This window comes from Sceloporus occidentalis, unplaced genomic scaffold (assembly GCF_023333645.1).
Source record: "Sceloporus occidentalis isolate IW3139 unplaced genomic scaffold, rSceOcc1.0.p SCAF_3, whole genome shotgun sequence".
In the NCBI taxonomy this organism is placed as follows: domain Eukaryota; kingdom Metazoa; phylum Chordata; class Lepidosauria; order Squamata; family Phrynosomatidae; genus Sceloporus; species Sceloporus occidentalis.
This window is the reverse complement of record NW_028316983.1, coordinates 8,664,248-8,679,836: the sequence shown is the minus strand read 5'-3', so window position 1 is coordinate 8,679,836 and position 15,589 is coordinate 8,664,248. Positions and strand designations below refer to the sequence as shown.

General features: G+C 45.0%; 1 protein-coding gene across 8 annotated transcripts in view; it reads right to left on the bottom strand.

Moving 5' to 3' along the window:
- MYT1 (myelin transcription factor 1) overlaps window positions 1-15,589 on the bottom strand; it is a 177,416-nt gene that overhangs the window by 114,476 nt on the left and 47,351 nt on the right. For all 8 annotated transcript variants that reach the window (XM_089513592.1, XM_089513591.1, XM_089513595.1 and 5 more), the window contains exon 2: window positions 1,019-1,119. The gene's annotated coding sequence lies outside the window, so the exon portion shown is untranslated. The remainder of the gene's footprint in view (window positions 1-1,018; window positions 1,120-15,589) is intronic.

Here is a 15,589-nt window from a genome sequence, read left to right as displayed (position 1 = left end):
TCAACATCCTTTTTGAATTGTGGTGCCAGAACTGGTCACAATATTCCAGGTGGGGCCTGACCAAGGCAGAATTCAGTGGCACTATTACTTCCCTTGATCTAGACACTATACTTCTATTGATGAAGCCTAAAAGTGCATTGGCCTTCTTCACTGCCACATCGCACTGTTGACTCATGTTCAACTTGTGGTCTGCTTGGACTCCCAGATCCCTTTCACATGTAGTTTCATTCAGCCAGGTGTTGCCCATCCTATATCTGTGCATTTCATTTTTCTGCCCTAAGTGCAGTACCTTACATTTCTTCCTGTTGAAGTTCATTTTGTTGGCTTTGGTCCAGCTTTCTAATCTATTAAGGTCATTTTGAATTTTGATCCTGTCCTCTGGGGTATTAGCTATTCCTCCTAATTTGGTGTCATCTGCAGATTTGATAAGTATTCCCCAATTTTTTCCTCCAAGTCATTGATAAAGATGTTGAATAGCACTGGGCCCAGGGCAGAGCCCTGTGGGACCCCACTGGTCACTTCTCTCCAGGGTGAAAAGGAGCCAATTTTGAGCACTCTTTGGGTTCGGCCAGTCAACCAATTACAAATCCATGTAACATTTGCCTTGTCTAGAAAATAGTCAAATAATTGTTGTGTGTGTACATCCAGGTTGTGTGTGGAAATGACAGCTGCCCAAAGAATCTCTCTGAGGTTTACTTGAGCTGGTATCATGTCTCAAAAATGTGTAATCAAAAGCTTCTAGGCCCTCAAAGCAATGAACATATTGATCCTTCCCACTGTGGCTGGTATTTAGAGATATACTGCTAATATATATGGAAGATTTGTTTAGCTACTGTGGCTTATGGCTGTTAACAGACCCATCTATTTTCCCACAGATTTCTCTTTCTGAAATGCCTCTACATCACCTAACCCTCCAGCTACTGATCGTGCAAGGTAGTGTGGTATATCTCGGGACAACCTGAATTTATTTCATTTTAAACACCACTTCTCTTTGAGGGGGAGGATGCTGCCTTCTCACCTTGATGTGCCTGCTGTGGAGGCTTTTTGTTATCTCACAACTGCTGATCCTTTCTCCACGGGTCCACTTTTGACTCAGCAGTTTGCCTCGGAACTCATTTTCTGAGGATAGAAGAGAAAGACACAGCATCAGCAACACATGTGGCTTATGAAGGCTACAACAATCAGTACTCCAAGAAAGAGACTTCTCAGGTGTGTGTGTGTGTGTGTGTGTGTGTGTTACAGATCAAGATCCAATTTTGGAATAGCATGGTGTAAATCTTTGCATGAATTGATTGTGCTGAAGACCCCTTATATTTAATAATAATGTTGTGCACCTGAACCACACAACTAAGTGCATACCCACATGCACATTTATTTATTTACAACATTTATTTATTACCTCCCAGCCCACCAGGACTCCTGAGGCAATTTACAATGGATAATGACATTTAAAACATTATATGCAGAAATAAAAACAATTTTAAAAACAGATTAAAACTACAGAATGAGCTTCCCTTATCTGAAATGCTTGGGACCAGGAGTGTTTTGGATTTTGGAATATTTGCATATACAGTACATAATGAAATATCTTGGCGATGGGACCCAAGTCAAAACATAAATTCATTTATGTTTTGTATACACATAGCCTGAAGGGAATTTTATGCATAATATTTGTAATAATGTTGTCCTTGAAATAAATTTTGTGTACCCTGAACCATCAGAAAGCAAGGTGTCACTATCTCAACCACCCATGTAGACAATGTTGGAATAGTTTGGATTTTGGAATTTTGGATAAGGGAGACTCAACTTGTACTCCATGAATATCATTTCCAAAACCATGGACAATTAAAACTTCCAGAATAGCCACCCCTAGTTGCAATCCTTGGCAGTGATGGCAAATGAACAACTCTGTCCACAAACTTGAAGGTAACAAGGATGTTCCACTTGAGACAAAAATGCCCAAGTGCTTCTGTAGGGGAAATTCACAGATACGCAAGGTACCAACAGGATTTCAGGCAGTGCCTCTTGTCTCCATCAGGATGTATGATCAGGTTGTACAGGAGGGGAGGGCTGGAGAGGCTGAGCAGAGAGCACAAGGATCAGAGTATGAAAAAGTAACTTTGTCTCAGAATCTTCCAGTCACGCTCTTAAAACTCAGCTCTCAGAGGCCTCCAATACCTATGGGGGATTCTGGGAGCTGCAGTTCCAAAACATCAACGAGGGTGTACAGACCAGCACTTTATGCCATCCTTCACCCAAACTAAGGCTCAGATAGGGCTGAAAGTTCACACACTTGAAGCTGTACTGTCACCTGCAGGCCACCATCTTGGTGTGCACCCATTTACACTGGCTGCGCCATAATGACGTCCCTCTGGTGCTGCCTCCAAATTACACAGTGCCAAAGGGGCATCATTACACCGCAAGGTGGTAGCTATGGTGTTTCTTGTGTAGTGCAAAAGTAAGCCCCTTTTCGAGGCTTTTTTTTGCTCTGGGCACATGCTATGTCATGTGGTTGCCATGGCCTGCTTCCAGCACTCAAAGGCAGCCCATCTGCCAACCCCCCAACTCCCAAGCTCTGATAAGAGGACCTTTCACAGTACACAATTACAGCATCATGATTCCTCTATAATTGCCATGAAAACATCCTATGGAATCCTGGAGTTTGCAATTTAGGGGGTACTCCCATTTCGCTCAGATGACAACTCCCACAATTATGTAATTATGCATAAACACTGGTTGCTCCCAGAGAGTCAGCATGCTGTAGTGGTTTGAACATTGGGCTACCACTCTGGAGACCAGGATTTGATTCCCCACTCAGCAATGGAAACCTACTGAGAGACAGGGACGTAGCCAAGGGGGGGGGGTTCTTGGGGTCCGGACCCCCCCCCCCTTCCATTAGAAAAATTAATGGTGTGTGCTGCTGTGCTGCCACACTCAAGCCCCATTATAATGGTGGCACTTAGTCTGGAACCCCCCCCCCCTTCCTAAAATCCTAGCTATGTCCCTGTGAGAGACCTTAGGCAAGTTACACACTCTCAGTCCCATGTGTGGTCTTAAGATCACCATAAGTCAGAAACAACTTGAAGGCACACAATAACAAACTGAGAAGTTTTAGCCAGAGAGTCCTAGTGCATCACCAAACTACAGACCACAGGATTCTACAGGATGTAGCCTTGGCAAAGTAAGTGAGATAACAGTGCTGTAATTGTGTCCTGTCAATAATTACTAGGAAAGAGGTGAGTGAAGTAATTTTGTGATTTCAGCTTGTGTAAATAGTGTTTTGCCAGAATTCAATCTTTCTAGGAGGTTACACAAGAATCAGGCATGTGCAAGCAACATAACCATTGTTCAACATGTGAGCATGAGGCATTGTCACATCCTTGGTTGATCAGTTGTGCAATAGTGAAACCAAACACAGTGGTGTCACTAGGGTTGGCATCATAACTCTTGGTGTCACCTCCCCCATTGACCTCCTCCCATACACTGTACAGAACCTTGAGTATAATGTTTTTGTGCTAATGTTACTCATAAATCATAATTCCTGTATATCACTGAATGTAGTGGCAGTAGCTGTGATGTAAAGAACTAGCAAAATTAAAATGATACCTTTAAAATACAGCATTATAAGCACAGCCTAAATGTATTCACATTTATATAGTTTCATTTGATTAAAGTAAAAACTTGGCAAGATGTGTTGTTTTTAAATAAAAATTTAACATAATAAAATAAAATAAAATCCTGAGGCCTGTCATTTCTTAACCCACCCACCCTTAGAGTGTCATCTGGTGCGGACCATACTTACCAAATCCCGCTAGTGATGCCCTTGACCCAATACAACTCTGGCATGGTATAACTCTGATGCAGTTGCCCTAACATAAATATATATTACAAACAACTACCAAAGAGAATCTGAGTCTAAAACATGGGTGCTCTTTTCTCTTTTGCCCAAGAGCTTTTGTTGGGAGGAGAGAAGATATTGCTAGATGGTCCTCTTATTCAACCTATGCCAGAGATCTGTGCCTAGCATTTTATGATTACTAGAGTCAAGTTTTAAAAATTAAAATGCATGGTTGCTAGGAGACAGCCAGATCCTTCTTCTCTGGACTGGCTCAAGGTGTTTTGCTGCCCTAGGTAGAGTAGTTGGACAGCATTGCTCTGAAAACGGCCATTGTGTTCTGAATCTCTTGGGATTCTGGGAATGCTCTCTAGTAAGAGCAGGGATCATCAGCCCTCAAAATGCTGAAGCAGCACACAGTCCTGGGCTGATGAACTACTTTGTTCATTTGTTTATGACATTTAAACCTTTTTCTTTCTTCAAATTGTGGACTAAATCCTGGAGTGGATTCCCTGCCCCAATAAGAAGGACATCCACAATTCTGTATTACTGACATTCACACTATGTCCTGGCTTGTTGGACATGGAATTCTTCTACTGCAATAGTTCTCAGCCTTAGGTCTTCCATTTGTTTTGGGCTTCAGCTCCCAGATGCCCCAGCCAACTTGGCCAACAGTCAGAAATTATGGGATCTAAAGTCCAAATCATCTGGAGGACCAGAGGTTGGTAACCACTGTTCTACTCCATCAGCTGCCCAGCTTCCCTCCATATGTGAGCCAATCCAGCTATCTGTATCCTTATTCCCCCATACAATGATGCTGGGCCAGCTGCCTGGGATTCATGCAAATTATGCTAATTCCAGCCATCACGCATCTGAAGGTGCAAGTGTCCAGTTCTGGGCACCACAATTCAAGATGGATATTGACAAGCTGGAAAGTGTCCAGAGGAGGGTGAACAAAATGGTGAAAAATCTGGAAACCATGACCTATCTGGGGTGGCTCTGGGGGCTGGGTGTGATTAGCCTGGAGAAGAGAAGGTTAAGTGGTGACATGATAGTCATGTCTAATATTTGAAAGGATATCATATTGAGGATGGAGCAAGCTTGTTTTCTGCTGCTCCATAGACCAGGACATGGAGCAATGGATTTAAGCTTCAGGAAAAGAGATCCCACCTCAATATTAGGAAGACACTGCCTTGGACTGTGGTCGAATTTCCTTTTCTGGGTTTTTTAAAAACTGAGGCTGGATGGCCATCTGTTGGGAATGCTTTGATTGTGTCTTCCTGCATGGCAGAATGGGGTTGGACTGGATGGCCCTTGGGGGTATCTTCCAATTGTATGATTATATGAAGTGTCAAAGTGGAATGGAACATCTAATGCATTTTAATGCATCAGAACACCTATTTTTCCCTTGGGAAAAATCCACATTTTCAAAAGGAGGACATGTTCACAAGCAGAAAGTTAGTGAAGATATTTTGGAGGCAAATATGTGGGCAAATATTTTGAGGCAAATATACAAGATCATACTTTTATATACTACTCTTTTCTTCCATTCAGTCTCAGAATCAGTGGTGTGAATTGGGATTTCCATATCCCTTGGAAAGACAAACTGAAAGGGTAGCCGCAGGGTTACTAATGACCCAGATTGACCTACTTTACATGGTGAATTTGGGTGATTGTTTCAACTAGTAGTGGAAGGTGCCTTCCACATCAGATGGTCAGTGAATCCACTCGAGGTTTTAAACCTAATTTCAAAGGAACAATCCAATGTGCTGAACCTATTTTGAGGCTAGGGTCCATCACCTTGGATAGATTTAGGGCAGATCTGATTCTCTGTTGCTAGTGGTTTCAATACCATTCCATTTTCAAAGAAGTGCCTTGAATAATCTCAAGTGCTAGTTTTATTTTTTACCTTTTTCATGCATTGGATAGTTGCATAGAAAATGAATGTCTTATCTCTGAGTTCTCATCTTGGACTGTAGAACAGTCATGACATTTGGTTTGGACTGGCATCTATTTAAAAAAGCTGATTTGTTCTTCTCCAGAAGCAGCTGTACTTTGACAGCAGCAACTTAGGAATACTAAAATAAATACTACCTTGTTTATATCTACATCATCTATATCTATATTTATATCCATATCAATATCTACTTATATCTCAAGTGTATCTTTGCTAAATGTATAATTATTCTGATGGTAGCCACATACCTTGAGCTAACCTTACAAAAATACCCTCAAGGTATTCATTTGTCTTCCCTTCATGCAGATTTACAACCAGACCTATTAAATGTTAACAAGTAGTTCACAAGGGAAGGAATACAAAGAAAATGCTCTTAACTGCCCTTCACTGCTCAGAAGAGGACTCCTCTCAGCAGGAAAAGATCTAGCTACCTTGAGAACATGGATCAGTGAAACTCCTCTTCCTTGTTTAACCAAAGGTGCAGCCAGAGAAAATTGTTGCTGTCTACTTAATAGGGCTAAAGTCATGCACAAATGGTTCTGTGTCCCTTGCTATTTCATTTGCACAGTGACCTGGCTCACAGATACATGGGCTTTGCTTTTGTACTCTTACTTTGCCTGAGTGCAGAATGCAGTCATTGATAAATGTTTGTGTTCTGGGGATATATGAAAGTTCTGCCAGCAGTATTATATCTGGAGTGACTGTGTAACATCACTCGATGTTATGGTCACTGGAGGGAAAATCCACATTTGCTCATAAGCCTGATGCACTCAGTAACTCTCAGAGGATGTGTGAACTGCCTCAGTGTAAAAACTCTATACCAGTAATAACTCACTGTTGTAGTTGGTAGCAGTGATCCTGCAAGAGCACTGTGTGGTATGAGTTGCCCTGTGCAGAGTTTTACATCAATCGTGCCTGTGTTAATGGGCAATGTTGTAGAATCTAGAATATGGCAACCCAATGGCAGGTATGAATATGCAATGCTATTCATAAGGGAATGCCTAACTGCATGCACAACTGAGTGCTAAGCTGAAGGGGTATTACAGTTGGTTTCTGCAGGGGCAGATGGATTTACATTGGGTAACATCATGCAACTGTATGTGCAACAGCACTTCATGTGAAGCTTCACTTCCATGACCTTGAACTGAATGCAGACATTTCACACTGTGCCAAAATGTCAACCCACTTCAGCAAGGAATGTATGCTTGCATCAGATGCCAGTAGGATGCTGGATGCTCTGTGATGAATCTGAATGCACTCCTGCAGAATCTGACACTATGGTTTCAGTGAACAATCTTCTGACACTACCAACATTTTTGTTTACTCTCTTTGACTTGATTACAATAATGTTCTCCTTGCTGGCCTCCCTGCTTTTACTCTCCACACTGCCTTAAACATTGTCATTCTAGGGCTGCATGTTCAGCAATATCTTATACCTTGAGATTTCAAGATCAAAATTGGAAACTCAGAGTGGGTCCTTATGACAGGGTGGACACTTGTGATGTCTTGGGGTTGGTCCCAGTGATGTCACAGAGGTGGTTCTGGGGCAGGTGATGCTGAAAATGGGAATGGGGGAAATCTGGGTAAATGGACTCAGAATCTGGATAAAACACAGTGCACCAGGTAACATGGCAACTTAGAGCCAAGGGAGGGGGCATTTTTGACAACTGGACAGGCAGCAAAATCTACTCATCAGGATGCAGAGTCCCATACTGCTGCACCACATTGGCAGAGATCACGCAATGAAAAAGCCTAAGATGAGTCACAATGGTAACATGCTACTCCTTGCCTGGCTCAGAAAAGCATGATAGGCCCAGGCACATGTACTCCATGGTTCTCTCCTCTCTCTTTGATCCTAGCCATTTCATGTGCCAAGATAGCACAAGCACAAAACACAAACAAAGAACCTCATGCTGAGTGAGCCCTGGCACCAGCTGGTTCTGAATAGAGTAATGCCACTTTACACAACCCACAAAAATATTATCTAGCACAAATCACTCCAATTTAGGCTGCAGCTGCACTGCAAAAATAATCCAGTTTGACACCACTTTAACTGCCATGACTCAGCGCTATGGAATTCTGGAAATGGTGGTTTTGTGAGACAATTAGCCTTCTCTTTTAGAGAGCTTTGGTGCCACAGCAAACTACAATTCCCAGAATTATATGGCATTGTGCCACAGCAGTTAAAGTGGTGTCAACCTGATTATTTCTGCAATGTGTATGCAGCCTAAGTAACAAATCCATAATGGCAATATAGAATGCCAGCTGCATGTTGTGCCATCCTGCTTTTGGCCCATTGCCCTGTTATCTTTGACAGCTTTCTTCTCCGTTCCATCTTCATTTTAAGCTTCTTGTTCTTCCAAATATCTTTGTGTCCATGTGTTATACTGAACATGATATGGAGGTAAATCCTCAATTATTTTGCCCTTGCATGGAAGGACAAGTAATCACTGTAGTTTTCTTCCTGATATGGTGGGGAGGGATAAAATAAGTTCTTTTGCATTGTTTTATCTCTGTGTTTTGGTGTCTTGAAGTGTTGTGGAGTTTTCTGCACAGACAAAAAATGTGGGTTCTTCTTTTCTTTTCTTTTGCAAACCACCTCCCACATATCCTGTATATTGGAAGAAAACATTTTCTGTGCAGAAAATGTGGGATGTCTTTGCAATAAATTAAAATAATCTATGTGTTTTTCTCTGCAGAAAGGTTCTCTAGGATGTTTGAAAACTGGGAGAAATCTGCACAAAAGTATTACTGCTTTATTACTGTTCCCAAAGAGGCTTCCTAACTGCCAGGAAAGATACATTTTCTCTGGAAAATGAATAATACAGTATATTTTTCAATCTCAATAACAACACGTACACTTGTTGAGATGGTTGTGCGAATCTGCACAAGTGTCTAAATAAGCAATTTGTGTAGGTGTCTTCACAGACGGTACAAGAAGGATACTGAAAAGCTGGAACATGTCCAGAAAAGTGAGACCAAAGGTCTGGAAACTTAGCCTTATAAGGAACACCTTAAGCAGTTGGGTATGTTTCACTTGAAGAAGGAAAGATTGAACGGTGACATGATAGCTATCCTTAAATATCTGAATGTCTTGTGGAGACATCTTGGGGAGAGAGAGGCAGGCTGGCTCCAACTGCCTGCCTGAAGAAGAAAAGCCCTCCCTTGTATTGTTTTTAAATGGTATGGGTGGGTTTTTGTATTGTTGGGCTATGTATTGTATTGGTTTTGATTGTGTTTTTGTAAACTGCTGTGATCTGCAAGGAATAGCGGTCTAGAAATAAAATTTCATTCATTCATTCATTCAAGATGGAGCAAGCTTGTTTTCTGATCCTCCAGAGACTAGAATGTCAACTAATGTCTTCAGTTATAAGAAGAAAGATTCCACCTAAACATTAGGAAGAACATCTTGGTTGTAAGACCTGCTTGACAGTGGAATAGACTGCCTCAGAGACTGGTGAACGTTTCTTCTTTGAAGGCCCTTAAACATAAGTTGGAGGGTTATCTCTCAGGAGTGCTATAGATGTACTGTATATCCTTGCATGATAAGGGGTTGAATTAGATGGATCTTGTGGCCCCTTCCAACGCTAAGATTCCATGAGAGTCCCTGTATGGCTGCATCTACACTGCAGAAATAATCCAGTTTGACACCATTTTAACTGCCCTGGATCAATGCTATGGAATTCTGGGAATTGTAGTTTTGTGAGACATTTAGCTTTCTCTTTCACAGAGGTCTGCTGCCACAACAAACTACAGTTCCAAGAATTCGACAGCATTGAGCCATGGTAGTTAAAGTGGTTTCAGCCTGGATTCTTTCTGCAATGTGGATGCAGCCAATGATACACATGTAACGTTGAATGTAAGATTTGAACACTCCTTGTTGTATTAATTTCCTCGGTCTTTTCCTCCTTCTCTTTAGATCCTCTATCTCATACCTACAAATCTTTTAGTTTAAAGGTTATTGCAGTTTGTCCTTTCTGTTCCTTGTCTGGCTCCATTTTCGTATGCGGATTCCATCACTAAAACCTCGGTCCAAACACGATGGAGAAATCCAGTTTGAGACCACTTTAACTGCCCTGGCTCAGTGCTACTAACTCCTGTGAATTGTAGTTTATTGTGGCACCAGAGCTCTCTGACAGAGAAGGCTAAATGTCTCACAAAACTACAGTTCCCAGAATTCCCTAGCACTGAGCCTGGCAGTTAAAGCAGTTTCAAACTGGATTATTTCTTCAGTATGTTTTGGACCCTTCTTTCAATCTGGCATCTTATGTGATTCTTTCCCTTTGTTATACGTTCAAGGATTTCTTTGAGATCACAAGCTGCTAGTGACCCTCATAACTCTGTTTTTGGGGTTATGACAGGCCCTTTGAAGTTTGGACTAAAACCCAGAGAGGATTCATAAGTCACTATCTGAGAGTGAAAGCTAGTTTCAGCTTTTCCTGGAACTCATTTCCTTTCCCTGCAAATATGTATTTTATTTATTACTAAAAGTCTAAACGTGCAGGTTTATTTCTAGCTTATGGACAGTACCTAATTTTCATAGATACTCCATATAAAAGAATAAAGGTAATAGCAAGAAGATATCAGGCAGATCTACAGACTACTATGAAAGTCCCATCAACCCTGGTCTGTCAGGGAAAGTGAAATGCATGATTATAAAACATCATTTCTGTAGCGGATTATGCTGTCCTCTGCCCAGCAGCTTTTGTCTTTGTATTCTCCAAGCAGAGGTTATGACCACTTTTTGGGATTGCATTTTCACATTATTGCCGGATGCCATCATAATCTCTTTGGAACACTAGTGTGATATTCCTAATGTCTGACAGATCTCTTTAACTCTCCATTCCCTGCCAGTTTTCAGATGGGCATCCAGCCTTGGAGTGGATGGCCAACAGGCACTGCCAATGCTTTCCTAGAATAGTATGTATGCACCCTGAAACAGCATGGCTATGGACTTTCAAGTCCAGGCAATGACAAAGTACATTGCAGCATAGTCAGTGCTATGCTCAGCAGCAGATTGTGAATCTGTTCTGGGTTTTAGCTTGAACTGTAAAGGACCCATTCAATGCACTGAACCTATGTTGGAGGTCAAGCTCAATACCTTGGGTAGAATAATAGAATCCAAGAGTTGGAAGAGACCAATCAGTCCAACCTCCTGCCATGCAAGAAGACATAAATCAGATGGCCATCCAGCTTCTGTTTAAACATCTCCAAAGAAGGTGACTCCACCACACTCTAAGGCAGTGTGTTCCACTATCAAACAGCTCTTACTGTCAAGATATTCTTCCTAATATTAAGAAGGCAGTAACTTGAATCCATTACTCTGTGTCCTAGTCTCTGGAGCAGCAGAAAACAAGCTGGATCCACCCCTATATGGCATCCCTTCAAATATTTAAACATGGCTATCATGTCACCCGTGAACCTTCTCTTCTCGCTAAACATACCTAGCTCCTTAAGATGCTCTTCATAGGGCATGGTTTCTAGCTTCTTTAAAGATGAAAGACTCTGGACTAAATCCTGTAGTTGATCCACCAACTCCCTGTAATCAAAACCATCAGCTGCCACTACTTTATATCCAGTTGAAGTGCATGAGGAAGAAGGGAAGTGGAAGAATTCTACTGCATCATAAGGAATGCTGGATAAACTTGGGTGAGTCATACTTTCTCAGCCTCAGAGGATAGCAATGGCAAACTCCCTCTGAAGAAACTTGCCAAGAAAACCCCAGGACAGGTTTGTCTTAGGGTCACCATAAGTTGGAAATGACTTGAAGGCACACAACAACAACAACAACAACAACAACAACAACAACAACATGTTCCAGCTTTGAACACATCTTCCCAATCAGGACATGAAATGAATAGTCCTTTTTGTCTTCCCAGGAACTCCACAACATATGGCTACAAAGTCTAGTGGTAACATAGACTTTGTGATTATAATAAATAATAATAAAAATTTTATTTGTATACCGCCCTTCCATCGATCAGGGCGGTGAACAACACAATAACAATACAGAAACACCATAAAAATACAATACAGTCATATTAAAAACAAAATTAAAACACCATCAGCTGATCACCATTGGGAGACCAGCTGGAACTTCATTCAGGGAATGCAGATTGAAATAAGAAGGTTTTTAGTTCCTTCTTAAACTGGGCCAGGGAGGTGGCCGAGCGGAGCTCTATGGGCAGCGTATTCCAGAGGGCCGGGGCGACGATGGAATATGACCTCCTCGTTGTGGAGGTTAGTCTAGCCCCTGGGACCCTCAGTAGTTGCTGCCCGGAAGTTCTGAGGGTGCGGGGTGGAATGTATGGAGAGAGGCGGTCCTTCAGGTATCCTGGGCCCAAGCCATATAGGGCTTTATAGGTTATCACCAACACCTTGTACTGTGCCCGGAAGCGGATGGGCAACCAATGCAGATCTTTGAGTATAGGTGTAATATGACTGGCCCTGGAAGTACCAGTGACCAGTCTGGCTGCCATATTCTGTACCATCTGTAGCTTCCGGGTATGGTATAAGGGTTGCCCCATGTAGAGCGCATTGCAGAAATCCAATCGAGAGGTTACCAGAGCATGTACCACCGTTTCAAGGTCTCTCTGGGCCAGGTATGGGCGCAGCTGGCGAATAAGCCGAAGCTGATAACAGGTGCTCTTGACCGTCGCATTCACCTGAGCTGTAAGGTGAAGCGACGAATCAAGAAGCACCCCCAGACTGCGCACGGAGTCCTTCACAGGAAGCGTGATCCCGTTCAGGACAGGTGGAACCACCGCCATTCCTGGACCAGGGGAACCTATCACAAGTACCTCCGTTTTCTCTGGATTCAGCTTGAGTCGGTTTTCCTTATCCAGCCCATTACTGACTCCAGACAGGCCACGAGAGGAGAGACGCCATCCTCAGTCACTGCATCAGTCGGAGACATAGAGAAAACTATTTGGGTGTCATCAGCGTACTGATAACCCCGCGCCCCATGTCTCCGGATGATCTCTCCCAGCAGTTTCATGTAAATGTTAAATAGCATGGGAGACAGAATGGCTCCTTGAGGGACCCCAGTTGTGAGGGCCCTCTTATCGGAGCACACGTCTCCCAGCTGCACCATCTGGAACCTCCCAGAGAGGTAGGAGCGGAACCACTGGAGCGCAGTGCCCCCGATTCCCACCTCTGCCAGGCGCTCCAGAAGGATACCATGGTCTATGGTATCGAAAGCCGCTGAGATGTCCAAGAGCACCAACAGGGACACGCTTCCCCTGTAGATGCCCAGACGGAGATCATCGACCAAGGCGACCATGGCCGTCTCAACCCCGTAGCCCGCCCAAAAGCCAGTTTGAAATGGGTCCAGATAATCCGTTTCATCCAAGGTCTATCGAAGCTGGATTGCAACCGCCTTCTCGATCACCTTCCCCAAAAATGGCAGCAGCGAGACTGGCCGATAATTACTATGTACCAGGGGGTCGAGGGAGGGCTTTTTTAGCAGCGGTTTTATGGTGGCCAATTTCAAGCTGGTTGGAAATTGCCCATCCCTCAGTGATGTATTTATAATCCGGTGTAACAACAAGGTTACAGCCGGTCCCCCCTGAGCCGCTAGCCATGAGGGACAGGGATCGAGAGAACAGGTTGTCTTCCAAACACTTCCAAGGATCTTGTCCACATCATCGGTACTTACCAACTCAAACTGATCCAGTTTAATAGAGTCCACGGAGGCTCTGGATGCCTCTACCGTAGGTTCTGCCTGAATGTCAGCGTTAAGACCTTCGCTTATCCGAGAAGTTTTATCCGCGAAGAAGTCATTAAATTGGTCACAGCAGGCCTTAGAAGGTTCAAGGATCTGGTTCAGGGCAGGAGGGAGCTGAGTTAGCTCTCTGACCACCCTGAACAACTCTGCTGGATGCGACTCCGCGGACGCGACACGAGCACCATAGAACGAGTTCTTAGCTGCTCGTATCGCCTCTCCATAGTCCTCCAACAGGTGGTCTAGGAGAGCCTTGTCGGCTAAGTGTAGGTGTTTCCGCCAGTGGTGCTCTAGCCGTCGCAGGTCCCGCTTCCTCGCCCGGAGATCTTCCGTGTACCAAGGCTTACGTTTGGAAGGAGGTCTGAGAGGGCGCTTGGGAGCGATACTGTGTATAGCCCTAGAGAGACCGGTATTCCAGATACCAGTCAGGGCATCAACAGAGTCGCCATCACTTCCAACCATGTGTCCCTCTAGGGCTTCCTGGAACCTTTTGGGTTCCATCAGCCTTCGAGGGTGGACCATCCTAATAGGTCCACCACTCCTGGGGGGGATCTGGGTAGAGACCTTGATTTTTGCCTCCACAAGGAAATGATCCGCCCATGACAGGGGGGAAATACTGGTTATTTCCGCCCACGGATTTTCCGCATCCGAACAAAAGACCAAATCCAGTGTATTACCCGCAAAATGCGTTGGACCCATAATCAGCTGGGACAGGCCCATGGCCGTCATGGTATCCATGAATTCCCGAGCCGCACCGGATGGAACATAGCTGGCCGTGAGGGAGATGTTGAAGTCGCCCAGGACAAGTAGCCTGGGCGTCTCCAGCATCAGCTCCTCGACCAGCTGTGTCAGCTCGTTAAGGGAGTCCGATAGCGCACGGGGTGGCCGATACACTAACAGAATCCCTAGACTATCCCTAGCTTTTAGGGTCAGGTAAATACACTCGATAAAGGAAGTCTGCCGGATGTGGTTCCTAGTAAGAGACAAGGTGTTCTTATATATCAAGGCCACACCCCCCCCCCCGCCCACCTAACCTGGGCTGGTCCTTCACCGAGAACCCGGCAGGAAGGGCCTGTGCCCACACAGCATCTCCCTCAGGCCCAAGCCAGGTCTCGGTAATGCAAGCCAGGTCGCACTTGCTGTCATCCAGTAAGTCATAGATTATGTGGGACTTGTTGTTAATCGACCTGGCATTGCACAGGAGCAGCGACAGGGTTTGTGGCACGGTTGGAGTGACCCTCAGGTCCCTTTGGTTGGGAGGGGGACAGGAAGGAGAGATAGATATGACGCATCGATCTCGCCTTCCTCTGTAACGCAAGTCCCTTCTCCCACCGCCATACCTCCCCTTGCCCCACACTACCTCAATGGGAGCTCCGCTCATGCCGATGTTATCCCCCTCCTCCCCAGCCAAAGCATCCCCCGTGTCCATGTCCTCTCCCTCCCCTTCCCCAACAATTGAGAGAGCAGAGGTCAGCCACTTCAGGCATCCTCTGCTCTAAGGCTGACATCCGCACAATCTCTCCCCGCTCTTATACAACCAAGGGTGCGCAGCTGCGCAGTTGCCGGGCTGCGGAGTCCTCCAAACAGTCCGTGGGCGGCCTCTCTGGGACGGTGTGCAGATGCACACCTCCGACACCCCAGAGAGAGCCGCCCGGCAGCAGCGCAGCCCCCTGGCCCAAAGTCCGGAAGGAGAGGGAGGCGTGGTGAAGGAGGAGTCCAGCGGGCTGGCTTTTGGCGTGTTGCTGCCCCAACACGCCCCTCGCTCCACCTTCCTCCCAAATGTCCCTGATCAGGTCCTCCGGAGCCGCCTTGGTGCCGCAGGCAAAACAAAGAGGAGTCCTCCAAACAGTCCGTGGGCGGCCTCTCTGGGACGGTGTGCAGATGCACACCTCCGACACCCCAGAGAGAGCCGCCTGGCAGCAGCGCAGCCCCTGGCCCAAAGTCCGGAAGGAGAGGGAGGCTTGGTGAAGGAGGAGTCTAGCGGGCTGGCTTTTGGCGTGTTGCTGCCCCAACACGCCCCTCGCTCCACCTTCCTCCCAGATGTCCCTGATCAGGTCCTCCGGAGCCGCCTTGG